This window comes from Patella vulgata, chromosome 1 (genome assembly GCF_932274485.2).
Source record: "Patella vulgata chromosome 1, xgPatVulg1.2, whole genome shotgun sequence".
NCBI classification, from domain to species: Eukaryota; Metazoa; Mollusca; class Gastropoda; family Patellidae; genus Patella; species Patella vulgata.
In genome coordinates, this window is record NC_065879.2 from 3,309,551 (window position 1) to 3,334,834 (window position 25,284).

General features: G+C 34.4%; 1 protein-coding gene across 1 annotated transcript in view; it reads left to right on the plus strand.

The window, feature by feature from the left end:
- LOC126827822 (ras-related protein Rap-2c) overlaps nt 1-13,869 on the plus strand; it is a 29,006-nt gene extending 15,137 nt beyond the window's left edge. The window contains exon 3 of the mRNA XM_056100170.1: nt 7,388-13,869. The gene's annotated coding sequence lies outside the window, so the exon portion shown is untranslated. The remainder of the gene's footprint in view (nt 1-7,387) is intronic.
- The last annotated feature ends 11,415 nt before the right edge of the window (nt 13,870-25,284 follow it).

Here is a 25,284-nt window from a genome sequence, read left to right on the forward strand (position 1 = left end):
TAGTCTAGCCTTTATTTGGCTTCAAGTTTGAACCGCTATGGTAAAATAGCCAACAGATAAACGTGTTACTTTTCTTGGTATACATACAATGGACAATGATCCTCAGAGATATCACTGTTGACACAGCACAATACTTAAATTGTTGACACATTTCTCAACCATTCTTTCCAACTTTATTGCCAACTTGTTAGGGTATAGTGTCTTTGGGTAACCCTTTATAAAAATACTTTCAAGTATGTAAGAACTATCTGATATGGTTGCCATATTATTAGATTGGTGTTTTCTATGATAACTACTTCTGAACTTGTCCAGTCAATGGCAGTCTTTGTACTATAAAAGGAAATTTAATTAGCATCTTACACTTGTCTGCGATATCACCTCGGTGGAAGCGGACGTAAAATACAACTAACTCACACACACACACACATCTAAAACCTTTCTGTAATATCACCTCGGTAGAAGCAGACATAAAATACAACTAACTCACACACACACACATCTTACACTTGTCTGTGATATCACCTCATTGGAAGCGGACATAAAATAAAGCTACATGTATTTCACACACATCTTACATCTCATTCCTTTGAATTTTCCCCAAATAATAAGAAAGTTTCAATGGAATAGGAATTAATTCAATATATTGTATTACAAGAAACGGAATTTTAAAAATGGTCAAGTATGGTATATTGATGAGGAATGACGGTTAGTGTTGTTTGATATGCCTGGTTCCCACTGCCGTGCGATGCGTTCCGACAGGATTGTCCCAATTGAGTCCACAATCTGGTACGTTCAGATACGTTTCAATACAATCAAAAAGATTGCTACGACTGACCACAATATATATATATAAGACCTGATAGGATCACCACGATTACTCCACGATTAAAACCACGATTTCAATCGTATCATGAATCGTGATTGTAGGAACTACCCTAAACTCAGAAATTTTGGCCACACCAGAAGAAAACATTATGTTGTTGAATTATATGTTTTTACCAACATGGTCAATTAGTAAACTAATAATTGAAAATTTATGTCCAGCCATGTTTCGAATTAAGCTGAAAATGGCCTAATTTCATGTTTACTTTCAATACTTTTAGAATTACTTCTCATAAGAAAATATGAGTGGAGTATATATTTATGTATTTGTCAAGAATATAAGTATATACTTTAGATCGCTTGAACCGGTCAGTAGTGGACATTAGTTCAACTCGGACTACCCTTCACTACCACCATTCATACTAGTCACTCATGAGAGAAGAGTAGAGATTTCGGGGAATGTTTGTTTAATTGTTGACACGAAACCAGAGAATTTATAAATTGTCGACAAACACAGCTTAAATATTCTGTTGGTCTGCGAGGTAAACATGGAACTCTCCGCGCTAATCTGTTTGTCGTCTGTATTATATAGTTATTCTAATATTTGATCGTCAACAAGAGGTTAAAAAGAAACGTCTCTTGACATAGTTTCTCAAATTACTTCATCACTATACAAATATTATACAGCTCATGTGATTTTAAAACACACGCTATTGTCAAATGGGGGGGGGGGGTGATGCCCGAATGGTTAGTGCAGGCGCGCTATATCATAAGATCTGTCATTGAGTCAACTGGCGTGGTTTCGATTCCCCGCTTGTACGTGAGAATGTCCCCCGGTTTCCACCAACTGCTAAAGACCCCTACGTGCAAGTGAATTATTAAAATAAAAATGAACCATGTATTAGTCTGGAAATGACCTAATTTGTATCGAGTGGACGTTAAACCCCTCTCTCTCTCTCTCTCTCTCTCTTGTCAAATTAGAACTCGAATTATGTACAACAATTGTCATCATTTGATTAATAAAGACGAGAGTATCCTCATCCAAACGTCGCTTAGCATTAAACTCAGTGATTGTGTATCCATAAAAGTGTACCTGTGTTAATATTACTAAATACCAATCGAAGAAGAAAAAACAATTTATAGATCCGTCTTTACACCTGTTTAATATATATAATTAAAGACATGATGTTTATTTAAAATATTGGATCCAATCTCTTTGATTTGGGTAAAAAAAAAAACAGTGGAGGTTTAATTAAATTTGTTTTCTTTATTTGTTTAACGAAGTGGGTATACATGTACATTTATGTTTGCTTGCATTTAACCTTTTTTTGATTTTGTTAAGAATAAGATGTTGAGAATCTTGAGATTTTGTGAATTGAGACACAGGTATTTAACTGTAGACAGTTTAAATTTTAAACCAATCTGATTAAAACACAGATCCTATTTCGTTTTGTTTTTTATATAGTTCAAAATTTTGTTTTACTTGTCTTTATAAGATCTGGAAAAGTTGTTATATTACCAGCATTTTGGTTGAAGTGAGGGATAAGCCAATGAAACAGTCTGTTACGGCGACTTCTTGGCGTGCCATGCACGAAACTGTGGGTAAACCACTAGAAACGCCAACGATGAATAATCAGTGTCTGATGTTATAGGTCAAAAACCGCTCGTACGACCCCTGACATGACCTTTGAGTACAACCTATCAGATCTTCATGTAGTGTAGGCCATCGAAAGTATAAAAAAAACAAATGAAATAGAGATCAGTATTTTAATCAGTTTGAAAATAAACCTAAGAGTATTAAGAAGAATCATTCTATCTCACTGAACAAATCCGCTGCTATTAAAGGCAAGACATGTCAGCCAGATTCTTCATATATATTTCAAAAAAGATTAAACATACATTATGCAAGAGCTAAATCTGCCCTTTGCAGGTCTTTCTTCAGGCCTGAAATGTTATCTAAACTATTAGTTAGACATTTATTAACATGAAAAGACCATAATCAACTCTCGATGGCATCTTATATGTTCGATTTTCATTGGATTTGAATCTGAAATTGCTGTTCAATGTCTGTTGATGATTAAACACAAAAATGGACAATCGAGTCTACAGAGATTTTAAAATAAGGTTTTCTCGGTTTAGAGTGTAGCAATTTGACTGGAATTTTCAGCATATTCTCTTTACATTATCTATTTGTTAACTATTATAGTGAGAACTGCCAGCTCTTTATCTAATCTTCCATAATGTATCTTTAACATACATGTAATATCTACATGTACATGAAATTATATAAAGAGCTCTATGGAGATAGGTCTTGCCTTTTATGAAAAAGATAACACAATTATTATCACTTGTCGAAGGCCATATTAACCTTATCGGGGGGGGAGAGAGATGTTAATGGGGTGGGAGGTAGTGTGTTGTGCAGTGGTAAGATTTGATTTTGTGTAAAAGGGGCCCTATTAAATGCCACCGCCAGCAGTTAAAAAGGGGCCGCCGATTGAGACCCCAGAGAATGTTTTAAAATCTAATCTAGAATCTCTCGGTCATCCAATGGAACTTTTGATCTTGGGAGTCGGAGGATATTCTTTACTTAAAGGGCCAATCCCGATAATATGTTGGAGAATAAAACTGCTTAATTTTGTGTTAAAATCCCTTAAAATCATCTACCAGAGGGCCGAGCAACTAACTCAATATACGTGATACGTTTGCAAACAACTTAAACCTGTCAGTCCTCATCTGGAAATGGAGGCAGGTGTCCCAGGCTGTATTATACAGCTTACGGATAAACCAGACGTTTAGGTGAAATTTACCTTTCGTTATCAAGTACAGCACATGGGTCATTCATTGTATAGACCTCTAAAGGAATGAGAATCGATTATCAGGTCACCCAACGAAAAAATGACCAGAAATCTTAAAATGGTTACGTGTCCGGATAAGCATTTATGACGTTCACGTCCAAACGACTAAATATTGTGAGCTGAATTTTTGAGAAAAGGTAAATACACCATTCCTCTATATTTTGGCGCTTAAATTTCAAACATACTCGAACTTTTATTTTTGAGACTCTGTTCAAATCGGGATAGTCCCTTTAAGTCGAAAAATGCTTTGTGATCTCTGGGCTAGATCTACCCATGTGCCAGTTCACTTTGAAGTAAATTGATGAATATTGAATATCAAAAATATCTAATAAGCTTTGTAGGCCGACACATCAATATAAAGGGTTGAGATTCCATCAATAACTTAATAAAAACATCAAGTAATCTACTAAAAGATAAAAGGAACGTATCCCCTTTAACATTGATACATGTACATGTAAAATGACATATTTATCGATTGAGTTGTAAAATACGATAATACATTGTTTGATATCATTGTTTCTTGTTTGATTAATTATTAAATTAAGTCATTAGTCAAGAATTTATTTGTCAGGTATGATATATTTAATTATGATTCACGAGTCAACTCACTTGAAAATCTTTGTTTGGTTTGAACAATATTTATTCATAAAATATCATATATTACATTACAAGTTATGAATATGATATGAATATGATACAAAAACAAGCTAAAAGCTGATATAAATTTGCTTCATATATCGTTGTGATATTTCAAGAATATGATATGGTTCTTGTTTCATGACGAGGAAAGATCAATTCAATAACGTAAATAAATATAAATAAATAATTAACGGGCCGTTCTAACCACCACACCAAATCCCTAAATGACACAAGTGATACAGTTAATGTTGAGGACTTATTGTTAATTATTTATGAAAGATGTATTCCAGTCAATCGCAAAGATAATTTTCTATGTGTCAAAACGTTTTATTAGTCTTAAATACTCCTGAACTACATGTATTAGATTTATTTTGTAAGGTCACCTTCAGATTTGGTCAAAGGTCATGAGATGTAAACAGGGCTACCCCTAACTCCAACCCTAACTCTTGACCTAGCACTAATCCTTACCCAAACCCTAACCCACAATCTCGTCAACAATCATGTTCCCTAATCTTATTTACATCTCGGTGAACTTGACGAAATCTGAAGGTGGCGTTAAAGATATATTATGCAAGAGCTAAATCTGCCTATTGCAGGTCTTTCTTTTGGGCCTAAAATGTTATCTAAATTATTAATTAGACATTAATTAACCTATCAAGACCATAATCAACTCTCAATGGCTTCAGATACTCAAGTTTTTAACTAGATTAGAACAGTTTGCCATTTAAAATTTTAATTTTAAAATGGGAAATCGAGGCTAAGTCTCGAATATACCAGTGTCCTGGTTACCACAATGCATACATCTTGTCAAAACTACAAACAGTGATAACTTGACTCAGAATAAAGTAATTTAAATGAAATATTCAATATTTTCATAATACATTAATATCTATTTTTTAACTATTATAGTAAGAATGGTCAGCTCTTTATCTAAATCTTACAGAATATATCTTTAAGCAATACATGTAGATCTAGTCCCAAGCGGGTGGAGAGAGAGAGAAATGGAGTTTAACGTCCACTCGACACAAACTAGGTCATTTTGGGACTAACACATGGTTCAATTTTATTTCAATAATTCGCTTGCGCGTAGGGGTCTTTAGCAGTGGGAGGAAACCGGAGGACCCGGAGAAAACCCATGAGGTTAGAGAGACGACCCTTCTCCTTGTCATGTACAACCGGGGAATCGAAACCTCGCCAGTTAACTCAATGACAGACCGTATAATACAGCGCAGAGCGCACGTGCTATCCATTGGGTCATCCAACACCCCCCTCCCCCCCCGAGCGGGTGGACTACTGATCGAGCACTATATATTTGCATAGTAATAATTCGCTATGTACCAGTTTATAAACTCTTACTTAATTTGCTGCTGATTGATATTCAGTCAGCTACATGTAGATAAATCTAGATGATGGAGTGATGTCGGCCAGCTTCAATTTCCATTAGCTTATCATTGACTTGATCAGTATGATATGCATTAAACTATGTGATATGTATACCTTTAATAGGAGATCAGCTGATTGTTAATCAAACATAGGCCAACCATTGACAGATCATTTGACTCAGAAATAATCTTTCTGTATGTATTTAGGTCTCAGTAAGGGGGGGGGGGGGGATGGCCGAATGAGGGCTGTATTATAAAGTCTGTCATTGAGTCAACTGGCATGGTTGTACATGTATGTGACAAGGTGTAGGGTCGGCTGTCCAACCTTGTAGGTTTTCTGCGGGTTCTCCGGTTTTCTCCCAATGTTAAAGACCCCTATTGAAATAAAATTGAACCATGTGTTAGTCCCGAAATGACCTAGTTTGTGTCAAGTGGACATTAAACCCCATTTCTCTCTCACTCCTTAGTAACCACAATTTGTAATGTGCCTGACAGACTGTTAATACCACAGTTAAATATCCACAACCTATAGTCATACAATATATACAATAAACCCTGGTAGACCGGTAAAATATCAACTCATATATAACCACTAACCATGGTATAATATATAATAACTATATGTCTTTCTTAGGAGGTCACTAGTCACTGTTTCTATAGCTGCTATGGCATTAGAGGGGTGGTTGGATGGTGCTATATCATAAGTTCTGTCATTGAGTCAACTGGTATGGTTTCGATTCCCTGGTTGTATGTGACTAGGAGTAGGCTCAACTGGGTTTTCTCAGGGTCCTCCAGTTTCCTCCCACTGCTAAGCCCCCTATGTGCAAGCGAATTATTGAAATTGTACCATATGTTAGTCCTGAAATGACCGATCGCTATGGCATTGTATAATATTAGAAAATAAAAATAAATGTTTTGCATAGCAAAAATAGAGATGCATAATTTATGTTACATGTATATAGTTTTTCTTACAGTAAATATAACAGGGTAATACCAGGCAAACACTTTCTCAAATAAATTCCAAAAATATGAACATTTTAACATACTAATTCAACATCCTAGACGGTAAAAATATGAACATTTTAACATACTAATTCAACATCCTAGACGGTAAAAATATGAACATTTTAACATACTAATTCAACATCCTAGACGGTAAAAATATGAACATTTTAACATACTAATGCAACATCCTAGACGGTAAAAATATGAACATTTTAACATACTAATGCAACATCCTAGAGAGTAAAAATATGAACATTTTAACATACTAATGCAACATCCTAGAGAGTAAAATATGAACATTTTAACATACTAATGCAACATCCTAGACAGTAAAAATATGAACATTTTAACATACTAATGCAACATCTTTAACATACTAATGCAACATCCTGGACGGTAAAAAAAGAAATAGTTAAAAAGAGAGCAATTCATGCTCATTTCATTTTTAAACTGTTTGAAATAATTTGTTGATGAGTTTTTATACGCCCACATTTTGCAATGAAAATGTGGGCGTATTTTGTCTGGCAACTGCTGGTTAGTTTTGCTCTTTAGTTTTTATTACATGAATTTGTAATACAATATCTCTCTGTAATACAAAAATTCTAATTAATTTCTTTTCCTTAATTCAAAAAATGAAAATATTCAAGTTTTTTTTATAATTTCTTTATTTTTTTGTTATTTCAGTATAAATTTTCCAAACAGTAGAAGTCAAGAACTACATTATCAGCAATTTCACTGAATTTCCAGCATTATGACAACTTGTTTAAAGTTCGTTGTCGACCAATCAGAGATGGGTTTAGATATGGCTTTTTTGTGAGGTGGCATTTGATTGGTTCAAGAATGAGGAATTGTTTTGGAATGGGATTTTATGAATGGACATTAAATATCTCAGATGATTAATTTTGTAATCATAGTTTTCCCACTTTCATTCATAATGATGTTTGTCTACTATCATTAAGTGAGAAAACAATTAAGGCAAATGAATGACATAATAATCTAATGTAATTTAATCCTGTTTAACGATTCTTAAAGATCAATTTTAAATGAAACAATTTCGGGTTCGCAAAAAAAAATGCGCAAATAACTGCTGTTTCACTTTAATAATATTGATGTTTAAAACGTAATTTACACCTTCAACATTTTTCTATAGTCGCATTATTAAATTAAAATCCAATTTAACTTGTTTTAAAATGAAATGAAAAATGTTATTTATTTGTGAATTAGTAATGAAATGAGCGAATGAATTTTGTAAATGTTTTAAATTAGTTTAAGATTTATATGACATGACAGAAATCTAACTTACTAATGTAAATTACATATACTTTAAATGAAATCAGTCTCTTTCGGTCATTATAAGTTGATTTATTTAATAATTATGTCAAGTTACTATAAATAGTATAGATAGCAAATAATCTGATTAAAACACAGATCCTATTTCATTTTGTTTTTTATAGTTCAAAATTTCGTTTTACTTGTCTTTACTAAACTAGGATCTGGAAGAGTTGTTATATTACCGGCGTTCTGGTTGATGTGAGGGATTAGCCAATGAAACAGTCTTGTTACGGCAAGTTCTTGGCGTGAGATGCCCGACGAAACTGTGGGTAAAGTTACCCGGTAAACCACTAGAAATGTCAACACTGATTGATTAATCAATGTCTGACGTCATAGGGTCAAAAAACACTTGTATGACCCCTGACACAACCTTCCACTACAACTGGTCAGATCTTCATGTAGTGTAGGCCATCAAAAGTATAAAAAAAAACGAACTGAAATAGATCTGTATTTTAATCAGATTACAACAGTCCTACATTAATGTAACCTACAATGAAATCGGTCACCGTCAGTCATTAGAAATTAATTTATTTAATAATTATGTCAAGTTACTATAAATAGAATAGATAGTATATAAGGATATTTATAACATACATGAAACTGTCAATCTTGTATAAAGTAGGTGTTATCTATAGACATACTGGTACCTATATGTAGTGTTAACTTACAGCTGTCACATCAGATAAACCTGATAAAAATCTAAATGATTACATTTCTAATTACATTTGAACTTTTGTTCCTTTCTGGTGTTTCCATGTCATCAAGCATTCTCGGATGTACATCCACTGGCCTGGAAATAATCATTTTACTTGTTCCTGACATTCTGAACTTGGTGCCAGACATGTAATATAGACAGATATCATCTACACATGGATAAATAACAAATCAGCGCCAGACAAAATCATTGGCACCAGAGGGATTGTGTCTGATAATGTCTGTGACAGGTGTCTTAATTCCCAGCTTGTGTAACATTTATTGGCTTTCTTACCCATGTGTAGATGCCTGCATATATTGACCTCTCTATAGACAAATTGACCTCTACAAGTATGTAGAGAGGTTGACCTCTTTCATTATAGACTGATTTACCTTGTTCTCTACAGACAGGTGTAGACACATTGACCTATGTCTATAGGCAGATTGACCTCTCCGTGTAGACCAATTGACAGCTCTGTAGAGAGGTTAACTTATCTGTAGACAGATTGACCTTTACCTTGTTCTCTACAGACAGGTGTAGACACATTGACCTATGTCTATAGGCAGATTGACCTCTCCGTGTAGACCAATTGACAGCTCTGTAGAGAGGTTAACTTATCTGTAGACAGATTGACCTCTCTGTAGACGAGAATGAAGAACTGAGATTTAAAGGCAACTATACATGGGTGGGTAGACAAGAACTAGAAAATATCACATATACTCACTATTGATCTCTTTAATAAAAACCACAGTGGATGTCACTGGTATTTCTAATTCGATGTCCATATTCCAATTATTAAACTGATGTTTGGGTCCAAATTCAAAAAATGTATAATCTTGAATTACATTTACATGTAGAATCATTTAGATCAGTCGAGCTGAAATATGTTTTAGTCTGAATGCAAACAAGGGAAATATTACAGCAGATTTTAAAATATCTGATGTTTGGAATTGACTCTTGGGTGACACATTTTTGTACTCATTGAATTTTTACTGCAATTTTAATTGGTAGATATTATATTTTAGGGAAATAAATATAAGAAGTTCTTATAAAAGGTAATTTTCTTTTTGTATAAATAAATTTGATGACCCTGGGAGTCAAGTGATTTGTATGTAATTAAAGATACATGTGATTTAATTATTATTAATCAAATACTGTACATATATAATAAACCAATGATTTGTATATATTAAACAATACTCCTCAGTACTTTCATTATTTTTATCATAATATATTCAGATGCCAAAAAATACACATATATAATCATTATAGAAGTAGATTTTACAAATTAAAAACACTTCTGTCGATATACTACTTCTGAATTTATTAAACATATATTATGCCAGAGCTGGGGGGTTGGATGGCCGAATGGTTAGCACGCGCGCATTGTATCATACGGTTTGTCATTGAGTCAACTGGCAGGGTTTCGAATCCCCGGTTGTACGTGACAAGGAGTAGGGTCGCCTGTCCAACCTCGTGGGTTTTCTCCAGGTCTTCCGGTTTCCTCCCACTGCTAAAGACCCCTGTGCGCAAGCGATTATTAAAATAAAAACATATGTTAGTCCCGAAATGACCTAGTTTGTGTCGAGTGGACGTTAAACCCCATTTCTCTCTCTTATGCCAGAGCTAAATCTGCCTATTGCAAGTCTTTCTTTAGGCCTGAAATGTTTTCTAAATTATTAGTTAGACATTAATTAACTTATCCAGGCCATAATCAACTCTCGATGTCATTGGATTTCTCCGATATTAAATAGATTAGAACAGTTCAGCCATATTTTGATTTAAGCTACAAATGGAGGAGTGAGACTTAGCTTCGAACAACCAGTACGGTGGTTGAAATTATTGCACACGTCTTGTCAAACCTTCAAAGGCTAATGTCTTCGCTCGCAATAGAGTAATTTGAATGAAATTGTCAAATTATTCATTTTACATTATCTATTTTCGAACTATTATAGCAAGAATGTGTAGCTCTTTATCTAAATCTTACATAATGTATCTTTAACATGCTACGTTTCGATACATACACAGATATTGTTATCAAGCAAATAATAATCGAAACATAGCATGTTAATAAATTCAGAAGTAGTATATCCATATAAGTGTTTTTAATATACATATATCTTGAATTTATAGCCTACTTTCAGTTGCCATTTAAAAAATTGTTTTCTTTCTTCTAAGTTAAAAACTTAGTGCGACTTCATGCTGTATTTTGGTCAGTGCTCTTTGTTTAATGCTCGACGATATTAAGATTTGTGTAAAATATGTAATTAAAAATTAGGAAACTTACCCTTATATATAGGAAATGTTTATATTTATTTATACGATATTATTAACAGACTAAATTAAAATGGATGCACATGTTGTTGCTGTTAATATGCAGCTATTACACTGTGGGAAGTAGATAGCCAGTATCAAGCATTTTTATTGTCAACATACTTAATTCTTCCTTAATTGATATTTAGTAATTGAACATATTAACACAAGGTACAATTTTATAGATACACAATTACTGAGTTTAAAGGGACAATAACACTCTTGGTGTCTTGACAGCTCCAGAAAATAAAAAATAGCCTTATTCTAAGTACTAGATGTGTTAGTGTCCTACCTGTTGTGTAAATTATCCATTAAATCCTATTTTACTTGTCCAAAGGGTTCAAAAATATTTTTAAATCCAAGTCACATTTGAAAAGCTTTACGTCAGGCTTTCCAAATCATTTAGTTGAATTTTTCCAATTTTTTAAATTAGATGTGTTAAGATGAAATTTGTATCATCAATTAATTGGAATATTGTAAAATAGTACAATTTGTTGACCAGAATAAAGATTGGGACATATTATTCAGTTACAACAAGAGTGGTATTGAGCCTTTAATACTAATAATTGAACAATTACCGAGTTTAATACTAAGCTCTTTATGAGAGTATCGCCATTGAAACATCACTTAGTATTAAATTCGGTAATTGAACATATTAACACACGGTACAATTTTATGGATACACAATTACCGAGTTTAATACCAAGCTCTTTATGAGAGTATTCTCGTTGAAACGTCACTTTGTATCACGGTAAACTTGTACCTTGTGTTAACGAATTTATTGAATCAGAAATATACATGGGAGCAAAAGATGCTGTCTGTCTTGAACTTTCTTATTTCATAGACATAATTTTAACATTGTTAAGAATTTCTTTATTTCATAGAAATAACTTTAAACATGCTTAAATTAGTTTTATGATGGCAAAAATTTTGAAACACTTGAATGAATGTTGGCGGGTAAAATCCCAGTCAACAGAAAGACAAGGAATATGGGCCCTGTTTCTTGAAATCTTAACTAAAGATAAAATTCAATTTTAGTAGATACTTCAATTTTGTTTGACTAAGCACTAAAATCAATCTAATATTTTCCAATCAAATTACTAAAATTTTGATTTTATCTTAGTTAAAATTTCGTGTAACAGGCCCCTGTTTAATAAAAGTCTTAAACCTACCCATCTTACTGCAGCGTTTGAAATTATTTCAATCTGATTAAAATACAGATCTATATTTCGTTTCGTTTTTTTTGATACCTGGTTATTATACGTACTAATCTAATTTCACTGTAACCCGGGTATAATTATTCTGGAGGTCACGGTGGCTAAGTAAGTAAGACGCTGGCTCGCTAGCCTGAAGCAGGGGCGGATCCAGGAATTTTTGCAGGAGGGGGTTTGCCAGGTTCCTGTTAAGGAAATCTGTCATTATCGTCTCTAAATTACATAGGCATACATACAAATTAGGCTTTTTAAAGAGAGAAATCATTTTTATAATGATATAGGAACACATTGTGATTTAATTTCATTGATGCAAGGCATTCAATTTTTTTTATGTAGCTGAGCAGGGTGGGGTATGGACCCCCCAAACCCCCCCTCTGGATCCGCCCCTGCTGAAGGTCGGGTGTTCGATCATTGCATTGGCCGAGAAAGTTCATCCATATTTTCCGGCGTGGTTTCCCCCTTGTCAGTGATGCAGGACAGAGGGCCTGACAAGAACAGCTGTCCAGTTTAAAGCTGACGGATTAATTTTGATAATGAGTGTCCAATTTACAAGTGTTTAATTTCTCAACCACTGTTAAAAAATTAATCATTATACATCAATAATCAATTGGGTTGTTTATTTTTTAACAGTGGTCAAGAAATTAAATACTTGTAAATTGGACACTCATTATCAAAATTAAATGGTTAGCTTTGAACTGGACACAAGTACAAATTAGATGATTTGGGGTGATTTTAAATGATTTTAACAAATTTTTAAACAAAGACTGGATATTGAACGAATATGAAAGAAATTAGTGCTAGATACACAAGATTAAATGATACCCAGGTTACAGTATTTGTTTAGCAGTACATATTACTGTAGATGTCATACACATGGTTATTAATTTTATATGAAATAAATAACAATTTATTTCTCAATGTCATACATATATTCCATTGTACTTTATTCAACTCTTTTTATTTTAAAATTTGCTTGTGTGCATGTACATAGAAGGTGATAATGGACACATTTCTAACATTCTTGCAGCATTGTGCCAAAAATAACCATTCTTTGGATACTCTTAGAAATAGAGACATGTAAATATCGATGTTTTTCTGTAGTTTTTTTATGATCATTTATGTAGATTTACATTCTCTTAGATTGTCTTTGAATTTTCCAACAAGCTTAGCCGCGTTAAGTTTGACACCGGTGTAAATTGTCTCTTACTTTAAGGTGTTAAGCAAGCTTACGACGATTCACAATTCATCTTACATTTTCGTTCGAGCATCTCAAATTTTAAAATGTGAATACATGACTCAAAACTGACTTGTACATTATTAATTTGTTAATTGTTACTCACTGTCCCCTCCCCCCTAACTCCCATTATTAACCCCATTTTAATTCTGCCCCACCCCCACTCGACTTCTTTCTGTCATGTAATCAACTTTTTTAATACAAATTGTGTACTATTTCCCTTCTATTTTTTTATTTGGTCTTACGTCAATAATATAAGATAATTAGTAATAATTTGTATGTTTATATTAATGTATAATAGATTGTATATGATTATAGTATTTAGTGTATATAAATGTGTACAATTCTTCTAATAAATAGTGTTATAGTCACTGATAAATAGTGTTATAGTCACTGATAAATAGTGTTATAGTCACTGATAAATAGTGTTATAGTCACTGATAAATAGTGTTATAGTCACTGATAAATAGTAACACTGATAAATAGTGTTATAGTCACTGATAAATAGTGTTATAGTTACTACGAAATAGTGTTATAGTCACTTCCGGTTTCCTCCCACTGCTAAAGACCCCTACGCGCAAGCAAGTTATTAAAATAGAATAAAAACAATGTTAGTCCCGAAATGACCTAGTCTGTGTTGAGTGGACGTTAAACCAAAATGAAATTAAATGAAATGGGGTTTAACGTCCTACTGTTCTGCTCCTATGCTGGGCTAATGAAGACGGGCACACGCCATACAGTGTGCTATGAGGGAAATTTTGCCCGCCAATGTATGAACCGGTCTTCAGTTTTTCGTCTCATCTGTGGGTCATGAGAAAGGTAGATGAGAATGTTTAAGCACCCAAAGTAATTCTGGTGGGGTGAAGCCCCCCAAAATGTCAGATTATTTGGAGATGCTTATTTAGGCCAGCCCAACCCCTGTGCCTACTGCCTGATTGTATATAGGAGATCCCTTAACCAAAGATGAGCAGAATTGCACATGACGTAAAAATATAACAAATACCATATAAGTCTTAAATTGAAAATAAAAGCCTTCTGTGATGTCAAGACATTGAAAGTGAAATCCATTCATTTCCTTTCTATTTTTATTCTTGTTGCAACACACTGTGAGAAAACTTGTCTAGACTAACTCATGTCGTAGGCTGATGAACTATTAAAATAACTGATGAGCTTTGATGTATAAACGAGTTGTGTCCTACTTGACATGGTGACTATAATGAGAAGATGACTATATATCTCGCGAGTATATAAAAACTAAGTAAATATATGGACAGCTTCAACAACAAATAATGAACAAGGGAAATATAAATATTTATGGTTCTTCCACTTTAAAGGATAAAATGGCCTTTGACTTGAATTAACAAGAGTCATCCAAATAAGAGAGAGAGAGAGAGAAAGAAGGAAAAAAAATTAAACTAATGATTAGCCATGCATGATATAATTTTTATTTTGAAAACACAAGATGATGGAAGAGTAGTAGTTTAGTTGTACTTAAAGAGAGAGGATTCACTCGACACAAACTAGGTCATTTCGGGACTAACACATGGTTCAATTTTTTTATTTCTATAATGTAGGGGTCTTTAGCAGTGGGAGGAAACCGGAGAGGGAGAGAGAAATGGGGTTTAACAGCCACTGGACACAAACTAGGTCATTTCAGGACTAATATATGGTTCAATTTTATTTAAATAATTCGCTTGTGTGTAGGGGTCTTTAGCAGTGGGAGGAAACCGGAGAAAACCCACGAGCTTGAACAGACAACCCTACTCCTTGTCACGTACAACTGGGGAATCGAAACCACGGCTGTTGACTCAATTACAGACCTTATGATACAACGCACACACGCTAACTATTCGGCCGATCTCTCCCCGTCCGATATTAAGAGTAACTATAGCTGTACTGAAGAAAAGATACAACCCTCTTGAAGTGATTTTATCATAGAATTCCACAACTTTGATCATATTTAGATCATTTTCTTTTGTATTCATCTTTTTTCCTGTTGATAATATTCAGGGAAAAAACAAGTTTAAAGCGACCATAATTCAGTTACCAGTTTTAATCGTACCACTGACACAAATTAGGTCATTTCGGGACTAACACATGGTTCAACTTTATTGCAGTATTTCGCATGCACGTAGGGGTCTTTATCAGTGGGAGGACCCGGAGAAAACCCACGAGGTTAAAGATTCAGTGAGCCTGTAGAAGATCATAATATTGTTTATATAATAAGTATGTTTTAACTTCATGCACATACATAACAATATGGCCACTTTAAGTACATCTACCAACCTTGTGGGTCTTCTCCGGGTTCTCCGGTTTCCTCCCACTGATAAAGACCCCAGCATGCAAGTGAATTATTGAAATAAAATTGAACCACGTGTTAGTCCCGAAATGACCTAGTTTGTGTCCAGTGGCTGTTAAACTCCATTTCTCTCTCCCTCTCCGGTTTCCTCCCACTGCTAAAGACCCCTAAATTAGAGAAATAAAAAAATTGAACCATGTGTTAGTCCCGAAATGACCTAGTTTGTGTCGAGTGAATCCTCTCTCTTTAAGTACAACTAAACTACTACTCTTCCATCATCTTGTGTTTTCAAAATAAAAATTATATCATGCATGGCTAATCATTAGTTTAATTTTTTTTTCCTTCTTTTTGTCAGTTCACATTTAAATCTCATTTATCTATAAATCTTGCCAATATTATAGGTAAATAAAAATTATCATTCAATTTTTTTTCCTTCTTTTTGTCAGTTAACATTTAAATTTTATTTATCTAATCTTGCCAATATTATAGGTAAATAAAAATAAAACTCATATCATAAACGGTTAAATCATCTGGATTGTTCTATTTATAGTAACATTTACATTTCATTTATCTAATCTTCAAAATTTCATAACCAAATAAAAATAAAAATCATATCATACACAGCTAATTATAAGTTTGGTCATTTGGGGGGGGGGGAGGGTATTCTATTTGTCAGTTGACATTAAAATTCCATTTATCAAATCATCCAAAAATTTTATTGTTGGAATTGAAATGAAATGAAATGAAATAGGGTTTAACGTCCTACTGTTCTGCTCCTATACTGTGCTAATGAAGACAAGCATATGCCATACAGTGTGCTATGAGGGAAATTTTGCCCAGGCACTATCGCCTATTCTTATATCGAATTCCAACAGCCAAGGGATCTTTTACGTGCATTCCAATGTATACACGGGGCCTCGTTTTTTCATGTCATCCGAAGGACTAGACAGCTGTCCTTGTCAGGCCCACAGTCCTGCGCCAATGACAAGGGGAAACTACGTCGGAAAATCCCGATGAATGTTCTCGGCCAATGCAGGGATAGAACACCCAACCTCCAGGCTAGCGAGCCAGCGTCTTAACCACCTAGCCACTGTGACTCCCCGTTGGAATTGGAAAGTAGATCGGAGTGCTGCTGGCAGGGCAAAATTTCCCCTCATAGAACACTGCCTATCTTTATTAGCCCAGTGTGGGGAGGGTCTAGTGGTATAATCATAATAAATTTTATTTGTACACTCAGTAGGATAAATAAATACATGTATATACAAGTTCCCAATTAATACAGAGTTGATTAATTATTTAATTTAAGTTTATATATTCAGATGGTGAACAATCTCTTAAATCTATGTATTCCCGTATAGCATTTCCTATTCTCTTATCATTTTCCTTGCAGGAACTTCTATCCTGACATTCTATTTTATTTAGAACATGTGAAATCTCAAGATCTGTCATTGAGACAAGTGAAGTGGTATATTGGTTTCAATTCTCCATTTGTATGTGACAAGAAGTAAGGTCGCTTGTCCAACCTTGTGGGTTTTCTCTGGGTCCTCCGGTTTGCTTCCACTGCTAAAGACCCCTACGCGCAAGTGAATTATTGAAATATAATTGAACCGTATGTTAGTCCCGAAATGACCTAGTTTGTGTCGAGTGGACGTTAAGCCACATTTCTCTCTGTTTCTCTCAGATTATGTCCCAGCTTGGATTTAAAACAGGTCTATCAATAAATTTTCGTGGACAACCAAATCCCCCCATGGCCGCGGGTACATCACATATGGCCGCGGCCTTATAAGTTATATTGCATAGCGGGCTATAGATCGATGAAATTTCAATTCCACATCTCTCTCTCTCTATCTATCTCTCTCTTCACTCTTCGATCTCTCTCTCTCTCGGTGGGGGGTTGGATGGCTGAATGGTTAGCGTGCGCGCGCTGTATCATAAAGTCTGTCATTGAGTCGACTGGCGTGGTTTCGAATCCCTGGTTGTACGTGACAAGGAGTAGGGTCGCCTATCCAACCTCGTGGGTTTTCTCCGGGTCCTCCGGTTTCCTCCCACTGCTAAAGACCCCTACGCACAAGCGAATTATTGAAATAAAATTAGAACCATATGTTAGTCCTGAAATGACCTAGTTTATGTCGAGTGGACGTTAAACCCCATTTCTCTCTCTCTCTCTCTCTCTCTCTCTCGGTCTTCATTAGCCCAATCCGAGGCAGAACAGTGGGACCTTATAAACCTTTCTCTCTCTCTCTCTCTCTCTCTCTCAACAGCAGAAAAGCAGAGCACCATTTCATATCATCTCATCCTAATATTTAGAGTAAATACTCTTCCATTGTTCTAATAATATAATGATAAGATAAATTCTAATTATTCATCAGACGTGTTACGTCTGGCTGGTTAATCAGGCATGTCTGAATTCAGTGAAGTGAGTCATAACATGACAAACCAGACAGGACACATGCAGACAACAATATGGCCTGCTGCTTCTGGTATCAGTTCAATTTTATATTCATGACATTTTACTAAACATTGATTATCTTGTTAATTATCAGTAACGCACAGTACTTAAAGCTGATGATAGACATTTGAGGATTTTTAATCCGTGTAAATACAATATTGTGAGTGTAGAATGTCTAAAAAAAATATCATCAATCAAACATGTTTTAATTTTATATAGTATTTATAATGACCACATCGAAACCACAATAAATCGCTGAATTGTGCTAGCACTCATTATAAAAATCTTAAGATATCTGTTTGATACAGATCTGCTTGTGAATAGAAATCCTTAATTTGTAGGAAATTTTATTTCTCAATAACTCATTTTTATCCTTGATTTTTCTCAAAATCTGATATTGGAATTCTCTTAATTAGGCCTGGTCGTATTTAGCGACATCTTGGCCAACGAACACGATATGGAGCTGGGAATGGTACCAGAATGGAAGCTTGGAACTCAAGGAATGTGATTATGTCCATAACTCAGTATGGCCAAATTGCTGTTTATTACCCATTTCGATGTGATGGGTCACACTTTGCAACATTTCACATCCTAATCAGACCATATAAACAAGCCAGTTCCACCTGTAAGTGTTGGATAAAACCTATATTTAATTTAGTTGAATCCAAGCCGAGATATTTTGGTTTCCTTATCATAATTAGGGGGAGGGGGTAGGATGGCCAAATGGTTAACGTGTGCGCACTGAATCATAAGGTCTGTCACTGAGTCAACTAGCGCGAGTTTTCAATTTGGCGAGGTTTTGATTCCCCAGTTGTACATGAGAAGGAGTAGGGTCGTCTGTGGAACCTTGTGCGTTTTTACTGGGTCCTCTGGTTTCTTACCACTGCTATAGACCCCTACATGCAACCAAATTATTGAAATAAAATTGAACCATGTTAGTCCCGAGTGGAGATTAAACCACATCTCTCTCTCTCTCTCTCTCTCTCTTGAGTACAATTTAGGATATTAATTAAGCCTTTAAAAAAAATGGTTTGTCCGAAAAATGCAACCTCAGCGTCTTACAAAAAAAATGGACAATGAAAGGCCACAGAACACATTAAACATATTTCTTTTTTAACTACTTTTTACCTTATTGCTATCATGGCAATGATACAAGAAGAATTATTACTTGGGAATTTATTGCTACAGATAAAGAATTTCCATGAATATCAATAATCAATGATTATAGATCGGTTCAATTAAATTATCTTGTATCCATCATGTGTTACATTTGGAGTAAAGCCCCCGCATTCATAAAGTCTGAATATGCCTCTTTTATACAAGATGACCTGTCATTAACATCAATAAGATAACAGTAGTTATATTGTCATATGTAAAAAATAAGAAATGGCTCCTGAAGACTAAGGGGAGATAACTTTTCTTAAACATGCATTAATACAAGAGCTAAATCTGCCTATTGCATGTCTTTCTTTGGGCCTGAAATGTTATATAAACTATTAATTAAACATTTATTAACATGAAAAGACCTTAATTAACTCTCGATGCCATACTCTGTGTCAGATTTTCTCTGGATTTGAATCCGATCTGATGCTCAACGCTCATTGATGATTAAATCCAAAAATGGATAATCAAGACTATGTTTTTTATCATACCGACTTTAGTACTGGTGATTGAGGCTAGGCCGAAAATTCAAACGATTATATCTCGGTTCAGAGTGAAGCAATTTAACTGACATTTTCAGCATATTCCCTTTACATTATCTAGTTTTTAACTATTATAGTGAGAACTGCCAGTTCTTTATCTAATCTTACATAATGTATCTTTGACATTTAAGAATATGGTTTAATGTCATATCAACAAAATACTTTGGTTATTCTGAGACAAACGTATTGTTATTTTATTTCTGTGTGGTTACATGTGCAATGCAAGTTAGGAGAATTTTGCCCAGGTAGCAACATTAACAGGTCTATTTATTTGATTGACTTCACAATACTGGTACCTACCGGTATTCTTACCACATTTTGGTAGTCTGTACCAATGTGAATATACAAACCAAAGAGGGTGAGGGACTGTATAGATGTTCCTTGAAGATTTATTTCTGATTCGCACACCCCCCAAAAAAGTCTAATCATAACATTTGAATATCAAGGTCAAATATAGTCATTTGGATATCCAATTTCTACAAATCCAAAAGCCCAACTTAGCCCAGACAGTGGGCTGAATAAAATTATATTCCCTTTAATTCCCATGGTATGCAACCAACACACACACATAGATTTCTGTGTTATCTTCTATGAAACATATCAAAAAGAATTACAACAATGCGATTATTGATTATGTGGAGGGTATAATGTGTGTATTGTAAGTTATTAAAGCTATCAGGATTCAAACACAGTGAATTATAACAATTAAATACTCATATCTCAAACAAAACAGATGAATAATTATCCACTGTGTTTAAAAACATAAAGTTGAGATTTGCGAACGGTTTTTATCCTTGTAATATATAACAAACTTCTACATGTACGTACACCTTTTTGATAATTATGGGAGATTAGATAAAGAGCTGGTAGTTCTCACTATAATAGTTAAAAACTGAAAATTTCAGTCAAATTGATCCATACTGAACCAAGAATTTAGCGACTGAATTTTAGGCCTAGCCTCGATCATCATTACTAAAGCCGGTACGATAGAATACATGAAAACATAGTCTTGATGAACCATTTTGATGATTTAATCATCAATGAGCATTGATCAGCAGATCTGATTCAAATCCAGTTAATATCGCAGGCTAGCGATGACATCGAGAGTTGATTATGGTCTGGATAAGTTAATTAATGTCTAATTAATAATTAGAAAGACCTGCAATAGACAGATTTAGCTCTTGTATAATGTATGTTTAATTAAAATTAAAAAATCAATTTGAGCACATTTTTCTGAAAAATGGAAATAAGGATGAATCTATTGGAATTGATAAAGATGACATTAAGATTAACATTGTTGATGTTTATGGTAGGATTGATCAACATCCCTGATGTATTTTATAATCTGTATTGAATCATGTCTACAGAAGACCAATGAATTATTAATCATTGATGACAATATCAGTATAGATAGTATGTAATGTATCAATATGTACCGTTAATAACATGACTAGTTGTTTCTATTGTTCTTTTTACTTAATGTATAGACTGACATTGATGAGGTTCTCTCTCTAATATTGACTATATTAGACAAATTTACTTAAAGCTTGAATATTCCCCATTCACTATTGGGGTTGTGAAATGAAATGGAATGGGGTTTAACTTCTTATTGTTCTGCTCTGACTATTACCGTTGTAGTTCTGTATTTATAAAAGTCATTACTGAATTAATAGATTGTTTCAGTCGTCAGGATGTTCCGACGTGGTTTCCACTTGTCAGTGGTGCAGGACGGATGGTCGACAAGGACAGCTGTCTAGTCGTTTGGATGAGACGAAAAACTGTGGTCCCGTGTATACATTGGTGTGCACGTAAATGATCCCTTGGCATTTAGAATTGGATATGAGAGTAGGTGATAGTGCCGCTGCCTGGGCAAAATTTCCCTCATAGCACACTGTATGGCGAATGCCCATCTTCTTTAGCCCAGTTTAGGTGCAGAACAACAGGACGTTAAACCCAATTTCCTTTCATTTCATTTCGTTTCAGTGGCAAATCTAGGTGGAGAGGGAGAGGTGGGGACCCTAAATGACAGTATAAAAAATTCCCTTATTATTTTGTTGTTTTATCCAAGAAGGACACTCCATCCCCACCAAACCAATTATCCTGCATCCCCCACTTGATTGTTTCATTTTCATATTAATATATAGTCCATGTGACATGCTTCATGAATTCTTATTGTGTAATTGTTGTTTTGATTTTGTACATAAAACTTAATAATTTTCTCCTGTCTTAAAACCTTTCTTAATGTATATATTATCAACCGTTTATGTAGTTTTCATTTCTTTCTGATATTATGTCATAATTATTTACAATTTACATGTTTTTTATGCAAATAATATTCATCGATATTCAAAATGTTAATGCAATATTAACTCTGATAACTTGTTATAGTACATCATCCGATGTGGTCAGAACAATGATTTGATGTATAAATGAATTCCATATGAGAGAGAAATAGGGTTTAACTTCCACTCGACACAAACTTGGTCATTTCGGGGCTAACATATGGTTCAATTTTATTTCAATAATTTGCTTGTGTATAGGAGTCTTTAGTACTGGGAGGAAACTGGAGAAGACCCATGAGGTTGGACAGGCGACCATATTCCTTGTCACGTACAACCGTTGAATCAAAACCATCCCAGTTGACTCAATGGCAGACCTTATGATACAGCTTGCACATGCTAACCATTCGGCCATCTAGCCCACCAAATTCCATATGAAAAGCCCCGGGGAAGAACGATCTAAATCAACTTTACAACAAACCCCAGTTAATGGTGCCTTCTGGTAGCAAATCGTATATAAGCTTTCTGTGGAACAATCAATTTCAGGTAAAAACGATCAGAGTCACATCGAACCAAGGCCCTTCTGAAATGGTCTCCCGGACAAATACGTCCATCATACCCTTTATTTGACCTTAATTTGGCTGAAAAGTGGAAGTCAGTTGTTGTACTGGTAATTATGATTCGTATTAAACATCATTTTGAAGTTGTTATTAAACCCACTCGGTTGTTCTGTTCGCGTCAAGCGTTCTCGTCTAAAAGTCTGTTTTGCCTTTTATGCGAAAAGACAAAAATGTGACTTAGATCGTTCTTCCCCTGGACTCTTCATATGAAAACAGTAACCTAATACATGTAGATGACTCATGCTTTTATCCCTTGTGTTCCATACACAATGGACCGAATCAAACTGTGTACGGAATCAAACAGTTGACACCTACTGTGATATTGGCACTGCTTCATATCATAATGGTGATAAATTAATAAACTGTTCTATTTCATTCTTGCAATAATTTATTCGTTCATTATTCATCTATTCAATTAAATATTTCTATTATTCTTATATTTCTGTTAATCCCTCATTTTAATTAGACGTTAAGTTACTAATCTAATGACATACAGTTGACAGCTGACGCATTAATGAGTTTAATTACAATCTTAGTGTTTTATTTTATTGTCATGTCCTTTATATTTTAATCTTTCCTCTTTAATTGTTATTAGTAACCTTGGTGTACATTGTTAATTCTTAAGATACCATTTTATTATAAATACCGAATTGATTTAATCTCACTGTGCCCCCCAATCAACTGGTGTTATAGGGTAGTGGTGTGAAAATTTAAGTAAACAAAGGATTATAGACTGTATTCTTATTAGTACTGTTCACCTAGTTAAAATTTAATTATTTTAATGATTAAAATATATAAGTTAAGTTCACGTGTCATCGGTTAACGAGTATCTTAAATATTATTCACCTACCTTTCATTCAGACAGTACTCATAAATCAATCAAATATATGATTAGAAACTCACTATCATTTTTTAAGGATAGTTGTCACCCCCAATTACATTATATCTTTTAAAATGGCTCAAGTTCGCATAGGGTTTATTCCTAATTCCCAAGGAGGTCAAAATTTAGTTAATTATACGAAACCCAATAGCACCTGCAGACTTTTACTGAAAATACAATAGTTCAATTGGATAACGGGGGACGATTGCCCCCTAAAAGACGAAAATATAAAAGAGTAGAAGAATCTATTAATGATCTAAAAATCAAACTGTTAAATGTAGTAAAAAGTGCAATTGAATATACTGACGCCATATCACATTTAGTGGGGTTATGATTTATGTTTGATACATGTATTTGTTGTTACTTTTATGAAATTTATTGTGAATAAAGTTGTTAATTAGTTTAAACCTAGTAGTTTAAAAAAACAGACTATACTTTTAACACCATTGTATTCGATAATCCCCTTGCTTGATTAATCCCCCCATGAGAACAATAGCAGGGGGCACAGTGAGATGTCCCCACCAAATTGTACATTCATTCATGAGATTCTAGGTTTCATCTCGTTTCCAGGACAGTTACTCTGCTTGTTGGACGTGCTGTTCTCCGTATATGATTTTTAATGTTTTCCAGTAATAAATAGTTTCAGGATAGTTCCAGTCTTTAGTAATTACCGAAGATTCTCTCTGCTACCCTATGGGGGGGTGGATGGCAAAATGGTTAGCACGTGCGCGCTGGATCATAAAGCCTGTCATTGAGTCAACTGGCATGGTTTCGAATCCCCGGTTCTACGGGACAAGGAGTAGGGTCGTCTGTCCAACCTTGTTGGTTTTCTCCGGGTACTCCGGTTTCCTCCCACTGCTAAAGACCCCTATGCGCAAGCGAATTATTGAAATAAAATTAACCCATATGTTAGTCCCGAAATGACCTAGTTTGTGTTGAGGGGACGTTAAACCCCATTTCTCTTTCCCTCTCTGCTACAATATTTCCTTTGAATTTATTTGGTTGTATCATGAAGTCCTCGTGGACAACAGTGGACTTAAACCCCATTCACATCAATTTTAAAACTATGATTCCTATTTCTATCACTCTAAGATGATCTTTTTCACAGCACGTCTAAATATTTAAATACCAAAATACCAAACATACATTATGCAAGAGCTAAATCTGCCAATTGCAGGTCTTTCTTTAGGTCTGAAATGTTATCTAAATTATTAATTAGACATTAATTAACTTATCCAGAACATGATCAACTCTCAATGTCATCGCTACCCTGCGATATTTACTGGATTATAATCCGATCTGCTGCTCAACGCTCATGGATGATTAAATCAAAAAATGGATAATCGAGACTATGTATTCTATCGTACCGGCTTAAGTAATGATGATTGAGGCTAGGCCTAAAATTCAATCGCTAAATTCTTGGTTCAGAGTGGATCAATTTGACTGAAATTTTCAGCAAATTCCCTTTACATTATCTAGTTTTTAACTATTATCTTGAGAACTGCCAGCTCTTTATATAATCTCCCATAATGTATCTTTAATTACAACAAAAAAAAACATCAAA